General features: G+C 39.2%; 1 protein-coding gene, 1 long non-coding RNA gene and 1 pseudogene across 3 annotated transcripts in view; 1 reads left to right on the top strand and 2 right to left on the bottom strand.

Annotated features, from left to right (window-relative positions):
- Positions 1–17,169, bottom strand: part of LOC130839969 (cell division cycle protein 27 homolog) — a 28,783-nt pseudogene extending 11,614 nt beyond the window's left edge.
- Positions 1–27,398, top strand: part of LOC130839970 (RAD52 motif-containing protein 1-like) — a 371,059-nt gene that overhangs the window by 13,303 nt on the left and 330,358 nt on the right. The window lies entirely within an intron of this gene.
- LOC130839972 (uncharacterized) lies at positions 17,936–23,203 on the bottom strand. The gene is made up of 3 exons (XR_009049941.1): positions 23,155–23,203; positions 19,048–19,150; positions 17,936–18,074 (listed from the first exon to the last, which is right to left on the bottom strand). It is a non-coding gene; the product is annotated as an uncharacterized LOC130839972 (long non-coding RNA).

Raw genomic sequence — 27,398 nt, 5'->3', positions numbered from 1 at the left:
CCGGAGTGTGGATAATTTTTGACTCACCCTCATACATGTTTAAATGAGACTATAGATTGGAGTTTTAAACAAACCTTAAGCTTAATGAAACTATAAGACAGTGAAGTAAATCCAGAACAACTTGAAGGGTTGTGAAACACATGGAGAGACATGAGTGGTTTTTGAGGCTTCCCAGAAACAACCTGACAGCCCCAAACATAGTGAACCAGTAGTCAGTGGCTATAATAAATCTCAAAAAGGCAGTGTTGACAAGTAGATTTCATCTGGAACAGTAACTCCCACTGACTGACAGTGGCTGCCTCAAGTGCTAAACTCAGGAAAATTCTAAGGCTGATCATGGCTTTGCTAGTAAGTGTGCAGAGATCAAAACAACAGGATCTGGAAATAGTTATAGATGTCTGCATGACATTTATTTGCCATCCTCTATGAAGAGCCTTAATTAAAACACCTGATTGGGAAATATGTGGTTTGTAATACGCAATCGGCCCTCTGTAACTGTGGGTTCCGCATCTGGCAGCTTCTTGAATCTGTAGATGCAGAACCCATGGGAGGTCCTGAGATGGCTACGTTTTATAATCAGGAATAAAGTAAACACTGAGTCCACCAAGTCACTCTTCAAGTAATACTGATAAATCAATCATGTACGAGTTAAATTTAAGGTACATCCATATGATTAAACACTCTATAGCTGTCAAAAACATAAACAAAAACAAACCTGACAAAGATTTCCAGAATGTATTGTTAGGTGAAAAAACAAACAAAAAGTTACAGAACAATACTGAAACTCCTCTTCTTACAAACAGGCTAGGCTTCAAATATAGGCTGTCATTTAATAATTAAGAGGAGCTTAAGCTTGCATCCTTCAGATACATTTCCATCAAATGGGAAGATGAATTAGTCCCTCAGTGCTTTTAACTGGACAGACACCTCTTCTTCACGTTGACTTACAATCTAAATGAGCAGCCTTTTCCCAAATGGACCAGTTTTGGTAAGACTTAAAAGTTTCTTGAGGTGTGTTCTCTATCTAGCCTTGATAAATTCTACAAATACCCCAGAGAACTCCTTAGAGGTTAGAGTACTCTGCTTGCTACCCTGTCAAAAACTCTGATGTTATAAGTATTCAAAGGGCATAAAACCTATGGAATCATCTATGATTTGTGATACCAATTTCATCTTTTTTTAAGATTTTTTTTTTTTTGATGTGGACCAATAAAGTCTTCATTGAATTCTGTTACAATATTCCATCTGGTTTTTTTTTTTCCTTTCTTTTTTTAAAAAAGTGTTTTGTTTTTTTGGCCTCAAGGCATGTGGGATCTTTGCTCCCTGAACAGGGATCAAACCCACACTCCCTACGTTGGAAGGTGAAGTCTTAACTACTGAACCACCAGGGAAGTCCCTACACATTCCATCTTGATTATCTTTTAAGTTCTCACATCACCTACAGACAGTACAGCACATGGATAAGTGTAATGGCTCTAGAGCCAAACTGCTTGAGTTCGGATTTCTGCAATACCACTCATTAGCTATGTGACTCAGGGCAAGGTAACTTCTCTGACCCTCAGTTGTTTCATCTGTAAAATAAGGACATAGTGATACCTGTCTCTACGTAGTTAGTTCTGTTAGAATTAAATGAGTTGATATATAAGTGCTTCAGATAATGCCTGACACAAAGTAAGAGCTCTATGTGTTATTATTAAATTATTACTGACCTCCTAAATTTACAATACCTGAATAGTCATCTGATATTAACGTGGGGTACACATCCATGACATTGAGCCACAAACTCAAGTAAATCCATTTTATCACTTTTTTTGCTGTTTCCAAATGCCTGGATGCTGTACTTTACATATCAGGTATGATTCGTTCCACCCTTTAGAGTCATTTCTGTTGTTGAACAGTTCATCTACATATACAACTTCAGTATTTTAATACTATTCTTAATTTTTATTTTCTCCATATTTGTTCACATCCTAAATTTCAGTACTAACTGGCTTTATACTTGTTGTATATGATGGGGGTTAATAATACTTTTAAATACTTTGAAAACATATTTGGAGTAAATACACCACAGATAAGAGGGCTGGAGGAAATTTTAAAAGGCTCCCTAGTGTTTGAGGGGGAAATGGCAATACATAAGGAGAAAGCAGACAGCCAGATCGTGCAGGGCTTAGCAAGCTGTGTAAAGATTTAGGGATAAGTTATTATAGCTATTATACACCTCTAAAGGGTTTTAAGAAGGAAAGTAAAGAGAATGGGTTGATTTGGGACGGGGAAGGGAAGCCACAGGAAAGAGTAAATATGGGAAAATCAGTTAGGAAGCTTTTCTACTAAGACACAGTGGTGTCTTAGAATAGGGTGGGAACAGTATGAATCCAGTTTTGCCTGAATTGCGTTTGATGTACGAGGGAGAGTCAAAAATTATCCACACTTTGGCTGTAGAATCTACATAAGTTTTAACATAACCGGGAGTGCGGATAATTTTTGACTCACCTGCGTATGTGGTATTTGTGTGAAACATCTAAGTTAATGCATTGAAATAGTTGAGTCTTGGATTAAAAAAGTTCGTTGGGAAGACCAGAGTCTTAATGCACTAACACATAATGAAAATGAAAACTGTGATGATTAAAAACATTAGCATGGGAGTTCCCTAGTGCTTAGGATTCTAGGCTTCCTCTGCTGTGGGTCCAGATTCAATCTCTGGTCAGGGAACTGAGATCCCGCAAGCTGCATGGCACAGCCAAAAAATAAACAAATAAACAACCAAATAAATAAATGAGAATATTAAAAAAAATAGCATCATCTTTTTCATTGGTAAGAATTTAACTATTGACAGTAAAAGAATAGGCCAATAGGCCAGATATCCTTTCTCTCCCCCATGTGACAAAGTGACTTGAATTTTTAGCAACAAGATAATATTTATCAAATTTTCCACAAGTAATGGCCTAAAAATGACACAATATGCCATATCTTTAGTAGTATTTGGACAATTTCCCTCAATGATGACCTTAACATAACTGTGTAAATAAATTTTTAAAAAAGTTGCCACTTGCAGTCACATAATTCTGTGAGTTTGGGCTGTCAATATCATGGCTAAGACAGAGCAGAGAATCAGATGCTGAACCTTTTACTCTGATTCAGTTCTCTTCAACTAAGCCCAATTTATGGAAATCACTATACTCAATGCAGTTTCTACATTTGTCCCGTTAATCATTAAGACAGGTAGAAACCTGGTGAACAATGGTCTTGGTGTCTTTATTTCTAAAATGTTAATAGCAATGAACTACTTCCCAAGTGTTAAGCACTATATCAGGCACAGATAGAAAGTGGATTAAATAGCTTTATGTGGATTAATGTGGAATCCTGCCGCAATTCTATGGGAAAACCCAATCAACTAAATTTGAAACCACTAATTTGGACCTCCTAGGTGGCGCAGTGGTTAAGAATCTGCCTGCCAATGCAGGGGACACGGGTTCGAGCCCTGCTCTGGGAAGATTCCACATGCCGTGGAGCAACTAAGCCCGTGCGCCACAACTATTGAATCCATGTGCCGCAACTATTGAAGCCCACGTGCCTAGAGCCTGTGCTCTACAACAAGAGAAGCCACTACAATGAGGAGCCCTAGAGCCCATGCTCTGCAACAAGACAAGCCACTACAATGAGGAGCCCGCACACCACAATGAAGAGTAGCCCCCGCTCCCATCAACTAGAGAAAGCCCGTGTGCAGCAACAAAGACCCAACGCAGCCAATAAATAAAAGAAATAAATAAAAAAAAAGAAAAAAGAAACCACTAATTTGCAATCTTTTGGAATCTAACTATAATAAACTAGAAACTGCCTACCCTTTAACAAACAAATTAAAAAAAAGAAAGAAGTATATGTCAGCAAAACATGGGGGCTGCCTAAGCATCAATGAAAATATATGTAAGTAGATTACCCACAACAAACTTTGCTTTCACATAATTGAGCAGAATAAGGCAATCTATTGTATCACCTTCTTTCCAAGCCTCTCCCTCTTCTAAACCTTTTCCTTTGGACCTAAGACTTCTGGTCCACAGATCTTCCCTCACTTTTCTCATTGAGCTCCTGTTCTCCCCTGAGGACCTGACAGCACTCTCAAAGGGATGCTAATTCCCTCCTATCGTAAGTAAGGTTGGTTTCTTCCTTGCTTCTCACAACTATTTCCAAGTATTATGCTTTGCCCTTTTGTGAAAACCCCTGCTCCTGAGATTCATACCTTCTCCTTATAACTCTCAAGTTACTAAATTTAAGACACACTGCTTCATTAATGAAAGAATTCTGCACTTCACTTCTGGTCTTCCTCTTGTATGTTACTGCCATACATCTCCCAATTCAACTTCACCTGGACTTCCAGTACCTCTCTAAATCGTTTTATTCATCAATCCCTTTCTGTTTTTACTTTCCTACGTAGTTTACATTTCCTCGTCCACATCTTGTCTGTATTTTTAATGTTCTTATCCCTTTTCCCTTTTTGACACACGTTCAGCAAACCCCTAATGTCTACCTTCTATGCCTGCAGTTGAGTTACTAAGCACTTGATTAGAGTAAAATCATATAACTGAGCAGAAAGGTTTCACTACTAGTTCATGCAGACAGACAAAAATAAAACTTACCTACAATCATAAAAAAAAATAAAATTTTTTGGTAATTCAATGGGAGGTTACTCAGAAGTAGGAAAATTGAGTTAAACACCGGAGTAAAAAGAAGGCAGCACTCTCTCTGGTTAAGAAGGCTATAAGATAGTAAGATATCAATACTTCCTAAATTAATTCATAGACTTACATGGTGACAGGTCAGCACTGATCAAAATAGCTGTGAAATTTCCAAGCAGTAATAAAATACACACACACAAAATGAAAGAATTAAAAAAGGGTAAAGGGCTTCCCTGGTAGCACAGTGGTCAAGAATCTGCCTGCCAAAGCAGGGGACACAGGTTCAATCCCTGGGCCGGGAAGATCCCACATGCTGCGGAGCAACTAAGCCCGTGTGCCACAACTACTGAGCCTACGCTCTAGAGCCTACACTCTGCAAGTACCGAAGCCCATGCGCCTAGAGCCTGTGCTCTGCAACAAGACAAGCCACCGAAACGAGAAGCCCACGTACCACTATGAATAGTAGCCCCTGCTCTCCGCATCTACAGAAAGCCTGTGTGTAGCAATGAAGACCAAATGCAGCCAAAAAATAAAAATAAATTTTAAAAAAAAGGGTAAAGACTTCTTACCAAAGACTTAAGGAAAAAAAAAAAAAATGATGGGAGGTAGGCCTTATTAGATATTAAAAGACAATATAAAGTGTTAATAATAAAACAGTATGATATTGAGTTAAAAATAGAAAATTATGTAATGAAACAGAGGAGAGGTTCTGGGGACAGAGCAAAACATTTTTTAAAAGTTTAATACAAAACCAAGTAAAATACCATATGGGAAGGAGAAAATTATTTAATAAATAACACTGACTAGATTAAGTAATAATACTATGATAAATTTTTTAAAACTTTTTTAAACTATTAAGAACTATATATTTATTACCTCACAATTTTCCAGTAAGCAAAAATACATTACAATGGTAAATCTGATACTGACAGGACTATGAAGGAAGTCTCACACCATTGGTGACACCTTGATTATCACACCTCTCTCTGCTGGGTTATCAACTGGGCAAAAAATAATTTGTTGTAGAATTGATCACACCTTCTGACTTGTAAATTCCATTTTAGAGGATATAACCCAAGGAAATGACTTAAAAGAAAAGCTGTACATAATAATCTATCTTAGCATCTTAGAAAGAGGATTATAATAATTAATGACAGAAACAAAACACACACTACCAGCTGATATTTACTGAGCATTCATTACCATGCCAGAAGGCTGTGCCAAGTGCTTTAAATATCTCATTCTTCCATTCTATGAGACAAATATTATTTTTATTTTATAGATGAGAAATTGGAAATACTCAGACATTAAGTAGCTTGCCCAAGGTATACTACTGCATGTTCAAGTGACAGGGTCAGGGTTTGTACTAAGGCTGTAGCCTCAAAATCCATGCTCTAAGACACAGAATATAGACTCTAATAAGAAACCCGGGAAAAAATACCTAAAGATTGGAACATTAAGTAAACCATAGCATAAAACCGAAAGCAACTCTACAAAGTTATTAAAAGTAGCATATAAGGAGCTACACAGGTACTGGGAAAAATTTTTATGAACTAGTGTCAATCATAAAGATAAAACAAAAGTGATACCCAGGGGACTTCCCTGGCAGCCAAGTGGTTAAGACTCTGTGCTTCCAATGCAGGGGGCGCAGGTTTGATCCCTGGTCAGGGAACTAAGATCCCATATGCCGCAGTGTGGCAGGCAGGAGAAAAAAAAAAAAAAAAAAAAAGTGATACCCAGAATCTTGCTACAGTTACAAAAAGTTATACAATTCCATATATTTCACTCTTTTACAGTTCTATAGAAATGAACAGATTACAAACCTTCCGCACAGTCGCTCTGCGAGGAAAACTGCATCTCTGTAAGCATAGTGGTTTAGTGCTTGCCATACAGCAGCCTGCAGGTGGAGGAAAAAGCACATAAATATACGGTCATAGAGAGTTTCAAGGTAACTCATAGCACAGAGCCTTGCATATGATACTCAAATCAACATGCCTAATTTAAGCAATAAAACCTCAATGCTCACAGTGCAAACTCTGTAACATATTAGATAAGGCTCTTCACAGTATGGCTCCTAACACATCTGAATTTACTCACTCAACTCTCCATGAACTTTTAGACCTCTGTGTCTTTGTAATTTCTTTTCCTTCACTGGAGAATATGAGCTCCTTCACCTACCTCCCCTTATAAATTGTTCATCCCTATAGACCTAGCTTAAATAATATCTACTTCACAAAGCTTTCTCAACTGGAGGGCTCTAATATTCATTCATTCAATAAATATTTACTGAGTGCCTACTATATGCCAGGCACTTTCTAGACTTTAGGACCAATAAATAACAAATAGTTTCTGTTCTCATGGAGTGCGCTTTAGTGTTATTCCTGTGTAGATCAGTGGCTATCAACTCTTTCTTGTGGTGCTCTACCTCAAATCTACTGAATCACAATCCCTGGAAGCTGGGATTGAGTTTAGATATCCTTATTTTTAAACCTTTTCACTGGTAAGCATTCAGGGTTCAGAACAATTCTTATACTTTCTAGGTAAGTAGTTCTCTTTCCTTTTATAGCATACTCTTTTGAAAAACTTATGAAAGCTATGGACCTCCTCCCCAGAAAAAAACACAGGGACATATATACAGAAAATCTGTATACAGTGTTAGGGGTTCACAAATATCAGTTCATTAAGAATCACTGGTCTAGCTGATGGGAGACAGTATTAGAGCCCAATACATAAAAGGTGTTCAGTAAATATTTATGGAATTCAATTTAGATACTCAAAAGAAAGGGGAAGAGACAAGTTATTGACCTAGAAAGGTGCTTTCTCTTGCATATTAGAGACTGTAGCGGTACGAGTACCTAAGGAGCACTGCTGTTTCCAGGACTAGGAGAGGTATTTCTTGTTTGAAACTCAAAAAGTCTTTCATCATACAAGGTCACAAATGTTGGGTAAGTAATACATGAAATAATGACTGTATTGGTAATTCAACTTGGGTACATTATGGATTTAAAAGATTTTAATAGGCTAGTTAGTAAACCTAACCATCATTTACAAAATTTTAAGAGAAGTACCTAGGGGTTATCCCCTCTTTTCTAGTCCCAGTCTGTAACAGAAGCTTCTTTCCTTTAAACTTTTAGTTCAAGTGGTCTTCCTGCCTATAGGCTATAATGTAATCCATCCTGTCCCAGAATTCCTCAAACAAAAACATCATCACTGCTAAACAGAAGACAACAGTGAGAGGCTTGGGTTCAAATTCATGTTCCAAGACTGACTAATTCTGTGTCTTAGGCAAGTAACAATGTCTCTTAAGTCTTAGTCTCTTCATTTAAAACATAAGACTCGAATAAAGTACACAATGGTTCCCAGCACATACCTAATAATTATTCAATAAATTTTAGCTGATGCCATCATCATTATCACTCTCATGTCTTCTTCCCTGATCAAAACTTTCTAATGATTTCTCTGGGACAGCCGCACAAAGGTTACATAATAAACCTCTACAGAATAAAGTACAAACTCCTTAGTAAACCATTCACATCCTTTGGGCTTTAATCATCCCTTTTCAGCTCTGTTTTTCACATCTCACCAAAGCTTCCTATGGTCTAAAACCATAAAAAGCCTCCATTGGTCCCTAAACATTAGCTGTATTTTCATATCTCAGTCTCCTTTGTCTTTAACTTCTACCTCCTGAAATTTGTCATCCTTTTTTCAAAATTCAGTTTACATGGTCTCTTCCTTTCACGAAGCCTTCACTGATCTATCCCATGAAATATTAATTACTCCATTCTATGAGGTCCTAAACAATTTTGTTTATACTTTTTTTTTTAATGTGAGCCTGTTTATTAGACTTGGTTATATTATTTGGTTAACTAGGTTGCAACTTCTTGCGGGCAAAAGCCAGATTCTATTTTTCTCTATAATTCCCTGGATATCCTACTTAGCTAGTTATTTCCCTAGTTATCCTAGATAACTGTCTTTAAACATAGTAAATGCTCAATAAATGTTTGTTGAATGAATGTTTTAAAACTCTGAATCTATTTTCCACTTACTGATGTACAAACTTTTAGTAACCCAATCCAGAGGTAAAATATAAGATATTTCTACTATAATTAAATTTACTAACATGATTAAAACATTAACGCTAGCAATATAAAGAAATAACATCTAGTTGTTTCTTCCTTGATACAATAAGCAAAACATTATAAAGGAACCAAGAATCTGGTAAGGAGACAAGGGTTGCTCTGACCCAGGGGTTGGAATACATCAGGTTTTGAGGCAATGAAATCTCTTAGTGGTGTGATCTATAAATACCTGGAAGATAACCAGATTTTTCTGGTTAATAGCAGTCTTAGAGCATACTACTTAGAGCATTTTCCTTATCATCTTATTCAATATGCCTACCACTTTTGAAACACATCATTCATCTATTTGGTAAATATTTATTGAGTGTCTACTTTGCTATACGACGCTGATTGCAGTAAAAAACAAATAACATAAAAAACTTAACCAATTTGAGAAATTCAAGTTCTTCAGGTGGGCTGCACAAAACCTTAACATTTTGAATTTTCAGGTCTCTATTGACAATGAGAAATTATGAATAAGTCGAGTGTTATTCTATAGGCACCTATCTGGGCACTGTCATTGTGTTCACTGTGCTTTTGTTTTCTTATCAAACAGTCAGGAAGCTGAACCTTTGAACAGAAATATGTGGTGTTAACAAGGAGTGAATATAAGAACAGGTTTTAAATATACTGAAGAATCACTGCTATCTAATCTACATTTCCTCTATACTACAACATACCAAAGAGATAGAAAGGTAATGCAATAAAGTCTGAGTGTTTTCCTCAGAGAATTTCAATATTTGCATAGAATAATAACTCAAAAAAAGTCATTCAGAAAACCACAGCTAAAGGGTATTCAAATCTAATCTGACTCAATTATTTCTTGAATGCTTAATATGATCCCCACACCTCAATCCAAGGCAGATAAAGATCCCTCTGACACTAATCTAGATGATCAAGTCAATTCTCTGAGCTTTAGCTTTAATCTGTAAAATAGGAATAAAAATACTTACCTCTGAGATAAGCCTAGTACAGTGCCTGGCTAAATTCTAAATCCCCAAAAGACCTGATCTGGCCTTCTGGTGTTCTACCAGACCATACATGACCTAGGGTTCTGGAACTATGCGTATAGGTATCTTTTAAAATGATACTCATTTAAATTAGGCAACTGCAGTAATAACGAGAAGAAAACACTCAATAAACATTTACTTTTGAAGGCAGACCATTCTGTCCCTGGATTACTTTCATAGTGTCTTACTTAGCCTCTCTGAATTCTTTTCTACCATATGATCCACTCTCTCCCTATGGGCTTTTCACAAGTTAGATCTGATCACATTACCCCTTTGCTTAAAATCCTTCAGTGGCTTCTCATTGTTCTTAACAATAAAAGCCAAAGCCACCAAACTAGGCAGTGTGGTATAGTCTATATGTACCCCTTTTGTTCGTCTTGTTTTCTCATGCTCGCACAACGACCTTCTTTCAGCTCCTCAAATCTGCCATGCTATCCTTCTGCCACAGGTCCTTTAAACATAGTTCATACTGCCTGGCACACTCCCTCCTTTCCTTGAAACTATGCAAATTCTAGTCATTCTTTGGACTTCTTTCCCAGGGAAGACTTCTTTAGGACACCCAAATGAGGTTAGGCATCCTTATACACTCTGATAACACCAAGTACCTTTCCTCTGCAGTAATTCTCACTGTTGTAATTTTACACATATTTAGGAGAGTATGTGAGTAACGTCTTCCTCACTATAATATAAACTCTAGAAAGGTAGGGACTACATATGTTTTTGCTCACTATATACTCCCAGCATTATTATGTACTTTTTAAGTAGCTGCTTAACTAATGTATGGTGAATGAATAAACACATGATTTTTGACTTCTGGCAGTCCTCTCACTGTTAGCATTTTATGTTAGTCTTAGCCTCAAGTTTTTCTGTATTATTATGTCTAACAGTTAAGGATCTCGGGAAATCTCGAAAGAAACTGTGATACATAGAATTATTATTGTGATGCAAATAATTATCACCTAATTACTCCTTTATAAAATATGGGGATTTCCTAAGACTCTACTGAAAGAACATGGTGAGTAGAAAGAATATACCCAGGATTTGATGTTGGAGACCTGTGTTCAAATTTGTGTAGCAGCACTTTCAGCCGTGTGACTTTGGGGAATTATTTAACTTTCCTCAGCCTCAATTTCCTCATTTGAAAAATGGAATTCTATTTTTGGACTTGTGTGGATTAAATGAAATGATACGTATATGGTGCTCCAAGTATACTGACTGGTACACATTAGGCACTTAAAACCTTTTGCTTTTCCAGCTCTTCATATAAACAAATTCAATACATATAATTTATAGCTTATATAACATCTCCCATCATATCTGCCACAATTGTTTATTTTGTAACATATGAGCCACAACTGACCCAATGGTTGATTCGCCAGCTACAGTAGTGATACTGATCACCAGGAAAGTTTGGCACATAAAGACTATGGCCAAGAAGTCCTAGAACTTTGAATTTCTTTCTGTCTTTCTAAAATGAAAGAAATCAAAGAAAAAATATCATATTCAAGAGTTTTATCCATTTCTGATTTAAAACCAAGTTTTGCTCAGAACAACATTATTCTTTTATTACCAATACTTAAGAAGGTCAGAAAGGGATAGTAAAGGCAGGCAACAAAAACTCCCATACATCCCAGAAGTAAAGCCTGCCACATATAGCTTCCATCACCACTCTGCTCAAGCATATGAGTGACGGTATGTATCTCTTCTGGGGGAATGGAGTGGGGAATGAACTATTCTCAAAAGCATTACAAATTAATAGCTGATGACAGGCAGGGCTAAGATCAGCCCTTGTCATTCATCTACTGCTCAAATGCTGGTGTAAACCTGCCCCCAAAAGAATATCACTCAGTGCATCACTTCAGGAGTTCTACAAATGAAAGCCAGATGGATGACATGCGGCTAAAGGTTATGAAGCCAAACAGAGCAACACCACCACTGATCCAAAAAAGGTTTAAAAGAGAAATGCCACTGATTAAATTAATGGGTCAGTCCTAGGCTACACTGATTTTTAAAAGATAATTAAATCAACACCATAGTAATTAATAGCAAAGTTCCTTACTTGGTTGCTCTTCTTAAATATGAAATGTGACCACACAGACTGTTTTGTGTTGTTCCTGTTTTTAGCAAAAAAGAAAATAGCTGCCTTCTTTTAGATGGTAAAAGAAATGGACAATATAAGAAGGTATGAAGAAAAAAAATCACTGTGGGATTTTTCTATCATACATTACAATCTAATTTCTGGAACTCTAATTTAGTTCAGCTCTACATCAGTCGTTCTCAGTCTGGGCAATTTTGCCCCCCAAAAGGACATGCAGTAATGCCTGCGGGGCATTTCTGGTTGTCACAAATGGAGGGGGCATCCAGTGGGTAGAGGCCAAGGATGCTGCAAAAGTCTACAATACACAGGACAGTGCCCCTACAACAAAAAATTAGCTTGCTCCAAACATCAACAGTGCCAAGGTTGAGAAACCCTGATGTATATTACCATTTAATTGCATTATTCTACTCGCCTGTATGTCTCCCTAAATCTTGTCTCGTCCCTCCTTCCCAACAGCACCAGATTAATTTTTACAAAGCAGTGCTTTCATTACATAATTTTCCTGTTCAAAAACCTATAATGGCTATTTATTACCAACAAATTAAATCTAAACTCCTCAGCCTGGATGTTAAGTCCCCTCTACTGATTCTACCTGGCTGGCAAAACCTTATCTTTTCCTTCTCTCAATTCCCATTCTAGCCAAGGTTATAATTTTATTGTTTTCTTGTTCCTAAACACCATTCTCAACTTTGGGCTTTTGCTCATGCCATTCCACGCCAAGAATATTCTCTCTTTCTACAAATTCAAACCCTTTCCACCTTCTAAAGCTTTAAGTTCTACTCCTTCAAGAAACCTTTCCCATTTTTCCAGTCTACAGGGATCTCTTTCCTAAGTTTATTGCTATCTGTACAATCAAATACATACTGACTTGTAACATTATCCAGCTGTTCCTGTTAAACATACTTATCTTCCCAACAAGACCAGACCCCTCAAAAGATCAGAGGTTATAATCCACATTTCTACTGGTTGGTTTCACAAATATCTCCCAACTCAATCTGTTCACAACAGAATTCTTAATTGTCCTCCTTCAAATCTGTCTCCCCTCAAAGAATTCTCCATTTATTAAATGGTACCCCCAAAATGAAATCCAAGTAGCTGTTCCCCACAATCAATCAATTTCCACGTCTCATTGGTTCTACCTCCAAAACATCTCCTGAATTTATCTACGTCTTTCCAAATCCACTGCTACCACTTCAAGTCAGGTTACCTTCATCCTAAGACTGTTTTTCCTCTTGCCTCCTTCCTCCCTGACCTTTCACATACAGTAGCCAGAGAGATCTTAAGATCTATATCAGATCATGTCAACACTTGGCTGAAAATCCTTCAATGATTCCCCATTACACTCAGAATGAAAACTGAGCTCCTTACAATGGCCTTCCACTACTATGCAACTGCAGCCACACTGGCCCGCTTTCAGTTCTTCTAATGCCAAGTTCTGCTATGTCTTAAGGACTTTGCATATGCTGTTTTCTCTGCTCGTAATGCTCTTCAAATTACTGTTTTCTTCTCAGACTTTGAACTCCGCTTCAGTGTTATTTGCTCAAAAGGAACTTCCCTAACATCCTTTTTAAAGGTTTTAGAATGTCTTTTATCTGTGCTTGGCACATAGCAGGTGCATAACATTCTTTCCAATTTGATTTTTTCATTGAGGCTGCTTCCAAACTTTGATGGTCCAATTGCAAATCTGACTTAGGTCAGGACACTCCTATTAGATTTCTCTCCTAATACCCTATTATATCGCCCTTCTTATCACAGTTTATAATTATTAATTTGTGATGATTTGTCTCATGCTTCCTTTCTCTATAAGCACAAAGGTTATATTAGGACACTAGTCCATAAGGAATTATTACATACTTGTGATGATTTCCCCCTCTACCTCCCTACCCCAAAGCTCATTCTCTCAGTTCAGGTATTATGTAGCACTGTCTTCAAGCTACTATATTGTACCTAATCTGTTTCCCAAAGGAAAATTTCATAAACGAACATGTTTCAGCTAACTTGAATATATAAATTTTTGAATGAAGATCAGTCAAATGCCTACTGATTTATCAATTTAGTTACATACATGTATATATTTTTTAAAGATTTATTTATTTATTTATTTATGGCTACATTGGGTCTTCCTTGCTGCCCATGGGCTTTCTCTAGCTGTGGCGAGCCAGGGCTACTCTTCGTTGCAGTGTGTGGGTTTCTCATTGCAGTGGCTTCTCTTGTTGAGGAGCACGGGCTCTAGGTGCACAGGCTTCAGTAGTTGAGGTGTGTGGGCTCAGTACTTGTGGTGCATGGGCTTAGTTGCTCCGCGTCATGTGGGATCTTCTTGACCCAGGAATCGAACCCATGCCCCCTGCATTGGCAGGTGGATTCTTAACTACTGAACCACCAGGGAAGCCTTACATACATATATTTTTTAAATCACAAATATATTTAGGAATCTCATTTTTTTCTAGTCTCATTGAATAGGACTATTTTATTAAAAAGCCTTTTTTTTGGGGGGGGGGGGGAATCATCTAACACGCCTTTCCTGAATACAGCACCTTCAATTCTAAGTTATTTGAGAATGCTACCCTTTGAATCCACTTTAGATGCTGTCCCTGTATATCTTATCCCAAGCCAAAAGTATTCATTCCTTCACTATCTCATGATCTCTAAAACAATATTATATGCGTAAAGCACCCATTTACTATACTACTTATTAAGGTGATTCTATAGGGCTTTTTTACAACTTCATCCAACACTTCTAAATATGATGTCCTACCTCCAGGATTAATTGATAAATCTATACAAAATGTCTTTTAAAAAAATAAATTTCATCAGATGAATTTTTATAAACATCCAAATTAGCACTGATTCAAGTCACTTAGGCTAGTGTGTCTTCCCCAAATAGTTATTTTTAAAATAAAATATTTGACAGAATTTCTGCCTCACAATAGGGGAGATTTTTGAAAAGACTCAAAGTAACACTTTTCTGTAAGAGAAAATTTCGAGGAAGCGCGTATGTTTAGGCTTACATGGTATATCAAACTGGGTATTCCATGTTAAAACTTTAAAAAAAGAAAAAGCAAAAAACTGTTGCTCATCTTTTCTCTCAATTTTTTCCTATACCTAGTAATACCTGGAACCCTGAGGCATCCCTAGAAAGGAAATGCCTTTCCAACTTTCATTCCTCTACAAATACATGCAATCACTTACCACAGTTTTTTTAAAAAAGTATCTTATTTTGTTGTTCTATTTTTATTTTCTTCCTAACTGCTTCTTCCCAGTTTCAGCACTCTTCCTGATCAGTTTGTCTTTATCATTGCAGCCAAACCAAAGTTGCTTGTTCCTCCTACTGCTCCAGATCCCTTCTTGAATGACTTCCTATACAAAAATTACAGCCAAAATCCTCACCTAGCTATATTCTAAAACTTCTTACCACTGTCCCCAAATCTAATAAACAAAGGTAGCTGGGGGGGAGAAAAACTTGACTCTTAAGACTTAAAAATACCTAAATGCATTTACTGCTAAGAGTACTTTAAGGAAAAAGAGGAGACTTGATGGGTACTATCAAGGAACTGGCTACATATTTCTTTCCTTCTCCATGCTTTTATGCAAGTTGAAATTATTAAATAGTGGTTATAGGCTAGCAATAAAACTAGTCTATCCTTTTAGAAAACATATCTATAAGGCAAATGTATCATTAATTATTAAGACAAAATAACAAAAATATGAAACAGAAATTAAACAACTTGAGTGATCTGCTTATTAATTTAAGAAGATAGAAACAGCAACTTCTAATTTTATGTTAGGCCTGGAAAAAAAAAAAATCTCAAAACCCGACTCTTTACTAGTAAGAGAAATTTGGATGGAAAGAAATAGCTTTGAAAGCACTAGTATAATATACAAACAGGTAAACTTCCTAAGATAGAATCCCACATTACATTAATTACAAAACTAATAGCTGCTATATGTAAAGAGCTGGAGAAGAAGCCAACTAGGAGAAATTGATATTTCATCCTGTGAAGAAAAATTAAGGAAAAATGGAAGGAGTGATGTATTAAAACATTTACTATTTGATATCACAGGTCTTTAAGGGCAATATGAAGCAATTTCTAAAATCAGCTTGCTTTATAACTTCAAAATAAAGTCCATGACTCAATGACAGCAGTTGATAGAGGTCAACTCTTCGAATTAAGTCAAAGTTCATATGGTAGGGTGAAAATCTCCCAGACCTGGTCCATCACCAAGGGACAAAAGATTCAGTTTCTTCAGATGGCAGGGGGGAAATGACTTGGCACTGCATCACACACTTAAAATCCAGTAGGGTTTCTCCCATGCCAACAGAGCACTGTGCGTCAAAGCATACCCTGGTGTGGTATAAATGGAACAACCATTATCTGCCTTTCATTTCCTGAACACCTTATAAACATACACAATAAAACACTTCTGATCCCCATCGCAGGTCATGGAAAAAACCCAATTTTGCCGTTTCCACCCCCCCTCCCCTTGCAGAGGTGCTTGCCTCCCAGCACTGGGCCTTGGGGTTCTCTTCGCATATCATTGTCCAGAGGGAAATTTACTGAGCGAGAAAAGCAACGTGGGCTATAAAGTCTGTTACCAAAATAGAAATTAGTATTAAAAACACCGATCCTACCCTCCCTCCACCCTCTCACAGAAAACAAAAACAAACCCAACACTCGTCCCGCAAACTTCTCCCACCATTAGGAAGACCGTACAAGCGCCGATCAAACGTGCCTCCCAATCATCCTTAAGCAAGAGAGCACCTGGGGCGAGTCTGCAGCCCCCGCATCCCTCACCCCGGCCGGGGCCCGGCCCCTGGGCTGACAGGAGGGACTCGCGGGACGCTGGGCCGGAGGGGAAAGGAGGTATTATCGCCGACCTCGCTCACACCAGGGGAAGAAGTAATGTAGGGCCAGAGGTAACACGGCTAAGGTTGCGGGCAAGGCCTCGGAACGGACGAGAAGACAGGCAGGAGCCGGCGTGAGGGGAGGCGGGAGAAGCAGCCGGGCCTAGGCCGCACCAGGCCGCGGAGTGGCCATACGCTGCTTCCCGACCGAGGCTGCGAGCCAAGACTCAGAGAAGAGGGTTACCATTACCTGGACGGGTTCCTGCAGCACCGTCATCCTGGAGGCTCAGGCCCACTTTTTGCAGTGCCTCAGGCCCCCCCCGTAGCGGCTCCGGCCCGGCCAGCCCCGGTTCATTTAAACTCACCAGCGACCGTTACCGGGGGATGGGGGAGGCCGAGCGATCGCCGAGTACCTCCGAGCGGGACACGGAAAAACCCGAAGTGGAGAGACCCGCGCGGGAGCTAGACGGAAAGGCCCGAAGGTTGACGGAAATACCCGAGGTGAATCGGCGGAGGAGGAGCCCATTGCCGGAAGTTGTCGAGGATTACCGGAGATTACCGAGCGTGATCCGGAACGTAAATTCTCCTTCTCGGCCTCGCCTTCACTCACGCACGCCACGCCCCATCGCCCTCCCTTGGTTGGGGCACGCCCAATCGGCAACCAATAGGCTGGGCGTGGCGTGCGGGTGTCCGCCGGGAGCGTTACGTGGCTGGGCTGCGGTCTCGATTCACCGCTCAACCTTGCTGGATTAATTGGTGCGCGGTAGATTAAGCATAGGGTTAAAGTGGAGAGTTTGGGGCTGACGTTAATCAAGAAGTATCTGTTCGTTTAGGTCGCTCATCCATTTCAGAACTACTTATTCATGGCTCAAGGGGAAATAGGAACTTGGAAAGATTGCCACCCTCCAAAGATTTAGTGTGACCCCTGTCCTCAAAGAGATTAAGGTCTATTTAACGGAAAAGTAATGTAACAAAGAATGCTGCATTATGTGGTGCCCATTATAAGTGATGTAAAAATTCAGAGGAGAGGAAGAGGAAATGAATTAGCATTAAGATGAGGAAAGTTTTAGACTTAAACTGGGTTCTGAAGGGTGTGTAGAATTAGAAGAAAAGAAAGGAGAAAGCGAAAGGAAGCAGATTGAGAGCAATCTAGTAAGAGTTAAGACATTAACTGGAAATGATTATTTAGGTGGCCAGAAATTTTTATTCTTGATAGGAGAGGCGTTGTGGTGTATTGGGAAACCCGGAGGATGGATTTGAATTTCATCTCTGGCAGTAATTTAGCTTTAGGTCCTTAGGCAAGTCGCAACCTCTCTGAACTTCTAGTTCCTTAGTCTGAAAAAAGAAACACGAAGAGAACTAAATGCATTAATGTACGTGACTGTGTCTAACACACATAGGAGGCTCTCGAAGTTCCTTCCTGCTCCGTGTCCCACCAAAATGTGTGAAGAGGGAACTATTAAAATTTTGGTTTTTGGTAGATGAGAAAAACAGTTTGCAATATTTTTTTAAGTGAAGTATAGTTGATTTACAATGCTGTGTTGGTTTCAGGTGTACACAAAGTGATTCAGGTATGTATATACTTCTGATTATTTTTCCACTATAGGTTATTACAAGGTACTGAATATAGTTCTGGGTGCTATACAGTAAATCCTTGTTGTTTATTTTGTGTATAGTAGCTTGTATCTATTAATCCCATGCACCTAATTTCTCCCTCTCTCCCCCCCTTTCCCCTTTGGTAACCATAAGGTTGAAGGAAACAGTTTTTGAAGGTTGATTTCCTCATCAGGACATCTCTAGGGTAGGTGTGGGACTCAATGGTATATTCCATTTGTGTGGAAATTTCCCTTTCTGGGTCTCACATTTTACGCAGATGAAATCAGTTTAGAATGGGTCACTCCTTTCCTTTGGGTGATGTTGGGGGGAGTGTTTTGTTTTAAACACCAGTTGACAGAGCTATAACCTTTACCACCAGCCATCGCTAGTCACTACTTGTGTAATTGTAGCTCCATAAAGGGTAGGTGCTAAGGTGGTTTTATGCTGCCCCATGCCCTGTTTTGTTAGCAGGATTATGCTGGTTGAATTACAGTGAAAATTGTGTTCTACACTGTCCAGTGTGGTAGTCACTAGCCAAAGTTTAGTTGAAATCAATTGAAATAAAAAATGAAGCTCTTCAGACGCCGTAGCCACATTCCAAGGACTCAGTAGACATGTATGGCTAGCAACTCCCATACTGGATAGCGCAGATACAGAGTATTACCCTCCTTGGCTTCTTTGGGGCTGGAAGATCCAAGATGGCTTCACTCACGTGTTTGGGGCCTTGGTGCTTGACTGTTGGCTGAGCCCCTCATTTCTCCTCCACATGACCTCTCATCAGTCAGTAGTCTAACCCCAACTTCTTGACTGGGCAGCTGGCAACCAAGAAGGCAAAAACAGAAGCTGTGAGAACCCTTAAGGTATAGGTCTGTAAGTCACACCCCATCACTTTCTGTTGGTCACATTAAGAGACAGGGCCAGCCTGGATTCAACAGGAGGAGATGGGAGTGGCAAAGTAACACTGCAAAAGGCATGTGCTGTGGGAGGGATTGACCATTTTTGGAAACACTCTACAAAGTATGTTATGAGAGAATCTGGCAGTGGGAATGGAAAAACAGGGGTGGGTGAGAGAGATTACTCTTAAAATGTGATGTTTTATTTATTTTTTTTAAATAAATTTATTTATTTTTTGCTGCGTTGGGTCTTCGTTGCTGCGCATGGGCTTTCTCTAGTTGCGGTGAGCAGGGGCCACTCTTTGTTGCTGTGCGAGGGCCTCTAGGCTTCAGTAGTTGTGGCACACGGGCTTAGTAGTTGTGGTCCACAGGCTTAGCTGCTCCATGGCATGTGGGATCTTCCCAGACCAGGGCTTGAACCCATGTGCCCTGCATTGGCAAGCAGATTCCCAACCACTGCACCATCAGGGAAGTCCCAAAATGTGATGCTTTAATTGAACACAGCACTCCAGATTTATTCAAATGAATCCAGAATGCAATAAGATTATTGCTTTTATTATCTGGATGGCTTCTATTAAATTGGACTAAAGTTGTATTTGCATAACAGTCACATGACTCTGCTCATGCTAAGTATTTGGTTATTTTACACACAGCGCTTTTTCACACAATATGCTGTCAGATCTTGTACCTACGCATTTGATTCTCGTAAATTTAAATGTAGGAACTCACAACACAGGATATATAAAGATGATATTTTTGTGTGTGAAAATGTGTATCTAGACTCAGCATTTAAAGAGTCTGTGATGCTTAGCACTCTGGCTCTTAAGCTTAGAATTTGCCGAAGGTACCCCCCCAACCCTTTTTTTTCTGAAAAAAAGCATCTCTTTTCTGACCGTTGTTCACTGAGCTAACACATCTGTTGAGGTTTTGTGCTCATTCACAGCAAGACCACATTGTTTGAAGTTGTGCTTTGATGGACTCTTTTAGAGCATTTTTACTTCCTTTTCTGTTCCTGTTTGACCTACTTAAACTCACCATCCAGCAACCACTTGGGCATCCTGCCGTCACCCACTATCCACATATATTTAGCTGGCCAGTGGAGTTAGGTTACAATAAGCATTATTCAAACATGATAAATTATCCTTTTCCCTAGCCTCCCTCTTGGTCGCTTTCATATTCAATCAGATTTGGAGGCCAGGGTTTAGGGAAGTATTCAAGAAGCTAGACATGGTATCATTGGCAAGGTACAGGCCCACTGATATAGCCCAGAGTAAGCTTACTTTTCTGAATTCCTTCAGCCCTCCTATCTGCACACTTCTTTTGTCCCTGGTGTACACTGCCTCTTCTCCTCTTTATGTTACCCGACTGTGAGGCTTCCCCCTGCCCCATCTTTGCTCCTCTCTCTTCATCAAATCATCCCCTTCCTTTGGCATCTCTGATCACACAGTCTCCAGGTTTTCCTCCTACTGCTCTGCTCTTTATCGGTTTCCTTTACAGAACTTCTGATATTAGAATGCTTCAGGGGTCAATTCTAGGCCTTCTCACCCTACACATTCTTCTTAGGCAAATTCATTCATTCTCATGGCCTCAGTTTTGTATCTAAAATTGTTCCAAAATCTATATCTCCAGCCAGACTCTTCTTAGAACTCCAGACCTAAGTGCCTAGCTGTCAACTGGATGTCTCTATCTGGATGTGTCACAAAAACTTTGTTCAGAATGGAACTCCTCATTTCTCATACTTGAAATATTACCTATCCCAGTTTCTCCATTGCCCAAATCTGAAACCACCCTCTTTCTTTAACCCTAACATCCAGTCCCAAAGCCCTACTAATTTTACCTCCTAAATATACCTTCATGTCTCTTCCTGCCTCAAGTCTCACCTACCTCCCAAAACAAATCATGTCAGGACGCCCCTCCCTAAGCCTCCCCACTGTTGACCTAAAACAAATAGGCTACCAGTTATTTCTTCAGCAAAAAATGGGTTTATTTGGGATCAGCAAAGAAGTTCAATTCTGTGTCTCCAACCATGGCAAATCACATGCAAGTCCCCAGCAAAAATAGAGAAGGAGAACTCTTTTATAGAGGGGAAAAGGAAGTTGGGAGGGCTATAGTAAACAAAAAGTCCATGGCTCTTCATTGGCTGAGCTCTTGCCAGGAAAGAAGAGGAAGTCTTTCTTCTTCCTGTTGGGCTCTGCTATTTTCTGAGGGCATGAGAGCTCCCTCTTCTGGTCTCCCAACTCTATTTTTTTTTTAAGCATTTTCTAATTTTTTTTAAATTAATTACTTTATTTTTATTGGCTGCATTGGGTTCGTTGCTGTGTGTGGGCTTTCTTTAACTGCAGAGAGCTGGGGCTAGTCTTCCTTGAGGTTCACGGCCTTCTTATTGCGGTGGCTTCTCTTGTTGCGGAGCGTGGGCTCTAGGTGCGTGGGCTTCAGTAGTTGTGGCGCATGGGCTTAGTTGCTCCCCAGCATGTGGGATTTTCCCAGATCAGGGATTGAACCCGTGTCCCCTGCACTGGCAGGCGGATTCTTAACCAATGCGCCACCAGGGAAGTCTCCCAACTCTTATTTTAATTGAAGTTTCTGTTTATTAACTTTTTACATGCCCCAAATTAGGATTTCCCATTGTTATCAGGATATAGTCCAAATCCTTTAACTAGTTTTACAAGGCCATCCGTGGTCTAATCTCTGTCTCCTCAATCAGCCTTATCTCACCCATCTCCCGCTTATAGTATATATTCCAGCGAAGGGGATCAGAAAACTCCACTTTGGTATGAGGATTATTTTGAGTTGAGAGCAATTAAGGCAGCAAACATAAATCTTTTTGCCCTCCCCCATCTGCCTGAAAGTGGGACACAAATTCCCCTTTGTGAAGGTGTTTCCTCTCCCCTCTCCTGTAAAAGGAGGAGGAAAACAACCATTATCACTAGAGACAGAGACTTGGCACTGAGTTGGGTTTGCACCAAAAAACCTTACTAAAATAACCTTTATCTTCCATTACTGTCCCCATATGTTTACCTTTCCACAATTTATCACCCCTAGAAGCCCAAACCCTGTTTCTTTGTCTTGTTACTTCTCCACAAATATATTGCCCTTTGCTAAGATGATAGGTAAGCCCCAAATTCTAACCACTTCTTTGAGTTACTTATCATTGCATGCTACAACTAAGAAGTCCACATGCCACCACTAAAGATCCCACATGCCGCAACTAAGACCTGGCACAGCCAAAATTAAAATAAATTAATTAATTAAAAAAATAAAATGTATCTGGATTATAGGGTAGTTACTGTTAAGCTATTTCTGGGGAAAAAAATTCTGTTAACCTGTCTTGTGTCAGTTTATTTTGTCAGAGCACCAGACCCTGAAAATAAGAGGGTAGAGGAAAAAGGCTTTTTCCCCCCCCCTACACCAGCTACATGGAACTTCTTGACCCAGTTTCTTGCCCCAGAGGCTTTGTATATACTGCTCTCTCTGTCCAAAACACCTAATTCCACTTTTCACCTGGATATCTCTGTCCATCTTCCAAATACACTTCTTTAGTTTTTTTCTGACCTGTTGGACTACAGGGAAAGGTTGGCTATCCCTGCTGTTCTTCAAGTGCTAACATACTTGTTGTTACTCTTATCACCCTTTACAGTGATTACTTGTTTAATTGTCCACATCCTATTTCGCCTATAAGCTCCATGAGGATAGAAGCCCTGTTTGCCTGTTCCAGGATGTATTCTCCATCCTTAGTATAGTATCTGGTACAGGCATACCTTGGAGATATTGTGAGTTCTATGTTAGACCATCACAGTAAAGCAAAGATCAAAACACAGCAAGTCAGATGAATTTTTTGTCTTCCCAGTGTATATAAAAGTTATGTTTTTAGTACACTGTACTCTATTAAGTGTGCAATAGTATTATGTCTAAAAAAGTGTACCTACCTTAGTTTAAAAATACTTCAGCAAGTAATAGTGGTAGCATCGAAGATCGCTGGTCACAGGTGGCCATAATAAGTATAATAATAATTAAAAAGTTTGAAATAATTGCTAGAATTACCAAATGTGACACAGAGACACAAAATGAGCAAATGCTCTTGGAAAAATGCTGCCAGTAGATTTGCTCCATTCAGTGTTGCTGCAAACCTTCAATGTGTAGAAAACACAACATCTGTGAAGTGTAACAAAGCAAAGTGTCATAAAACGAGGCATGCATGTACATGATGGGTGTTCATTCTTATTCGTTTAGTGAATGAATAGAATAAACTCATTCTAGTCCTATTATTATTTTTTGTTTATTGATTTGATGTTATGTACTGAATGTTTGTGACCCCCTTGCCCACCTGCAGTTCATATGTTGAAGCCCTAACACCCAGTGTGGTTGTATTTGCAGATGAGGCCTCTAAGGTTAATGAGATCATAACAGTGGGGCCCTGACACAATAGGATTAGTGTCCTTATAAGAAGAGACACCAGAGAACTCACTCTCTTTCTCTATCACCCTCCCCTGTGCATGCCCATGCACCATGGCAAGGTCATGTGAGGACATAGTGAAAAGGTAGCCCTCTACAAGCTAGGAAGAGTGCTCTTACCGGAAACCAGATTTGCTAGCATCTTGATTGTGTCCTTCTAGCCTCCAGACTGTGGGAAAATGAATTTCTGTTGTTTAAAAGCACCCAGTCTGTGGTATTTTGTTATAGCACCCTGAGCAGACTAATACAATTGGTTATTCTATTTATGTCTTTTCTCCCAAAATGAAGGCCAAGTCTTATATTTCTCTATATAGTTCTTTGAAAAGCATTACATATTTAGTAGATGCTTAAAAAATATTGACTGAGTGATTAAAATGGAAGCCTTACAAATATTACTTCTTCCTAAAATACTTTTCCCTTTCTCTTTAATTAGTTACATTCTACTCATCCTTTAGGTCTCGGCCTTAATATCACTTCCTCAGAATAGTCCATGTGATTCTTAATCTAAATTATTAGCTCCGTTCAATTTTTTTCTTTTTTTAAAAATTGAAGTATAGCTGATTTACAATGTTACATTCATTTCGGGTGTACAGCAAAGTGATTCAGGGATTCCTCTGGTGGTGCAGTGGTTAAGAATTCACCTGCCAATGCAGGGGACATGGGTTTGATCCCTAGCCCAGGAAGATCCCACATGCTGAGGAGCAGCTAAGCCTGTGCACCACAACTACTGAGCCTGCACTCTAGAGCCCGTGAGCCACAACTATTGAGCCTGTGTGCCACAACTACTGAAGCCCGTGTGCCTAGAGCCTGTGCTCTGCAACAAGAGAAGCCACTGCAATGAGAAGCCCGAGCACCGCAACGAAGTGTAGCCCCTGCTTGCCACAACTAGAGAAAGCCCACGCACAGCAACAAAGACCCAACACAGCCAATAAACAATTTAATTAATTTAAAAAACAAAAAAGTGATTCAGTTATGTATATATAGATTTTTTTTCCAGATTCCTTTCCATTATAGGTTATTACAAGATATTGGAGATAGTTCCCTATGCTATATAGTAGGTCCTTGTTGTTTATCTATTTTATATATAGTAGTGTGTATCTGTTAATCACATACTCTTAATTCATCCCTCCCCTCTCCTTTTACCTTTGGTAACCATAAGTTTGTATTCTATGCCTGTGAGTCTATTTCTGTTTTGTAAATAAATTATGTGTATTATTTTTTAGATTTTGCATATAAATGATGTGATATAATAATATTTGTGTCTCTGTCTGACTTACTTCACTTAGAATAATATTCTCTAGGTCCAGTCATGTTGCTGCAAGTGGTCATATTTCATTCTTTTTTATGGCTGAGTAATATTCCATTATATATATATAAAGATATATTATATTATATATACATATATACTATTATAATAATAGTATAATATACTATCATATTACTATAATATAATAGTAATAGTATATTAATATTCCACTGTATATACATATATATTTATCCATTCATCTGTTGATGGACACTTAGGTAGCTTCCCTGTCTTGGCTATTGTAAATAGTGCTGTTATGGACTTCCTTGGTGGTCCAGTGGTTAAGAGTCTGTGCTTCCAATGCAGCAGGAGTGGGTTCAATCCCTGGTCAGGGAACTAAGATCCCATATGACATGTGGCCAAAAAAAAAAAAATTGTTCTGTGATGAACACTGGGGTGCATGTATCTTTTCAAGTTAGCTCCATCCTATTGTTTTCTCTCACAGAGTTGTCATTGTTTCCCTTCAGAGTATGTATAGTAATTTTAAATATATTTGTTTACTGTAAGTTCCATGAAGGCAGGGACTCTGGCTCCTCATGATATTTCCACGACCTAGCACAGTGCCCTGAACAAATATGAACAGATATTAAAATAGTATAAATCTATAAACATTTGGAAATATCTGATGATTGAATGATGTGACCACTTAATTTATCTCTTATTGGTCATAACTTAATGCTTTTTAAGAAAAATATATTTATTTAGGCTGTGCCAGGTCTTAGATGTAGCAGGTGGGATCTTCCTTGTAGCAGGTGGGATCTTCCTTGCGGCATGCGGGATCTTTAGTTGGGGCATGCGGACTTCTTAGTTGCAGCATGCAGACTCTTAGTTGCAGCATGCATGCAGGATCTAATTCCCCCACCAGGGATCGAACTTGAGACCCCTGCCTTAGGAGTATGCAGTCTTACCCACTGGACCGCCAGGGAAGTCCCATAGCTTGATGCTTTTTTTGACTCCCCCTCGCTGGACCCAGAGTACATGCTGGCCTTGCACACATGTCCTTGAGGGATTTAAATCAAGGCAGTGTCTGATGTGTTGAAGCTAGTCAGAGGGTTCTTATTGGTTGAGATGAACTCTGAGATGTGCTACAGGGCCTAGGGCTAGGAGGGCTATGCAGACTCAAAGGGAAAGAGAGAAATTATAAGAAAATTAGCTTATCTGGAGTGGAGGCTGCATAAGCTTGGTTGAAATGGCGGTGTTGGTGACAGTTGATAAGCATTGGGTTCCAGGCTGATGACTTTAAGCTGATAAAATAGACCAAGGGAGCTGCTGGTGGTGACTGAGCTGGGAGTGACCTCATGAGAATGGAATTTGAGAAAGATTGTGCTAACAGCTGAGGATTATGTGAATTGGAGGAGAGAGTAGGGGCCGGGAATGCAGCAAAGAGGCTGCTAGGGCGTCTAGGCAACTCTAAATTTCCATTATCATAGGATCCTAGACGGTTGAATCTGAAAAAAAAGATGGAAAATGGAAATGGTTCCGAATTACTCATTTATAGTGAGAAATATTCTTATCCAATTCCTTCTCCTTAGGGCATTAAGATTCTAACAGGAAGGCAGCTTGGTGAGTACAGACTTCACACCAAAAGAGTGAATTAAATGATCTTAGTGGTTATTATCGACTTTCCTCAGAGGGGACGTGTATGTCTGATTGCTAGACAAAGATATCTATATCATTTAGAGAGAACACCAACCAAATAATAGATTCTTTGTTTCTCCTAGGTTCTCGGGAGACTTTCATTTTTCTCTAAATAAATTGCACCGCAGTGGATTAAACACAGCCTTGACTTATTCCAGTCTTGAATATAAGCCATAGTCGTTTTAAATAGACTTTGTTATTATTGTTTGTTTGTTTTTGTGTCACAAATATATGATTTGGGAGATAGGCGATAAGCTAGGTTTAAAACATACTGATTTTGAAATGCCTCAGCTGAGAAATGTCCAAAGGTCGGGTTGAAAAGGTGAAGCTCGAACAATTTAGGAAAGAAGCTGGGACTGGAGAGAGATCTTTCAGGTAGAACTAAATGCTTTCTTTTTGGGGTTATGTTATACCTTGTAAAAGCTTCGTGAGACTATTTATCATTATATTAAAACTGTGTTTATGTACCTGCATCCTCCACACCAGACAGTGAGTTCCTTGGGGCCGGGGATGGCCCCTTACACCTGCATACTGAGGGTGCTCGTTAAGTGTTAGTTGAGTGAGTGAATGGGAGTAATCTGGATAAAGGAGATCAAGGAGAGGAGGGTCAGTGACAGAACTTTGGTGTTGCAAGTACAGCTTAGAAGGCCTAGAGATATCTAAGAGCACAGATCTAGCCACAGACCAGTCACCGATGGAGTGCTAGGGAGGAAGTAAGAATTCAAGAAGTAAAAGGAGCAGCTGGTGGAAAGGGAAACTGAGAAAAGAGAATCC

Source organism: Hippopotamus amphibius, chromosome 17 (genome assembly GCF_030028045.1).
Source record: "Hippopotamus amphibius kiboko isolate mHipAmp2 chromosome 17, mHipAmp2.hap2, whole genome shotgun sequence".
Lineage (NCBI taxonomy): Eukaryota > Metazoa > Chordata > Mammalia > Artiodactyla > Hippopotamidae > Hippopotamus > Hippopotamus amphibius.
The sequence above is the reverse complement of the archived record's forward strand: the minus strand, read 5'-3'. Positions and strand labels throughout refer to the sequence as shown.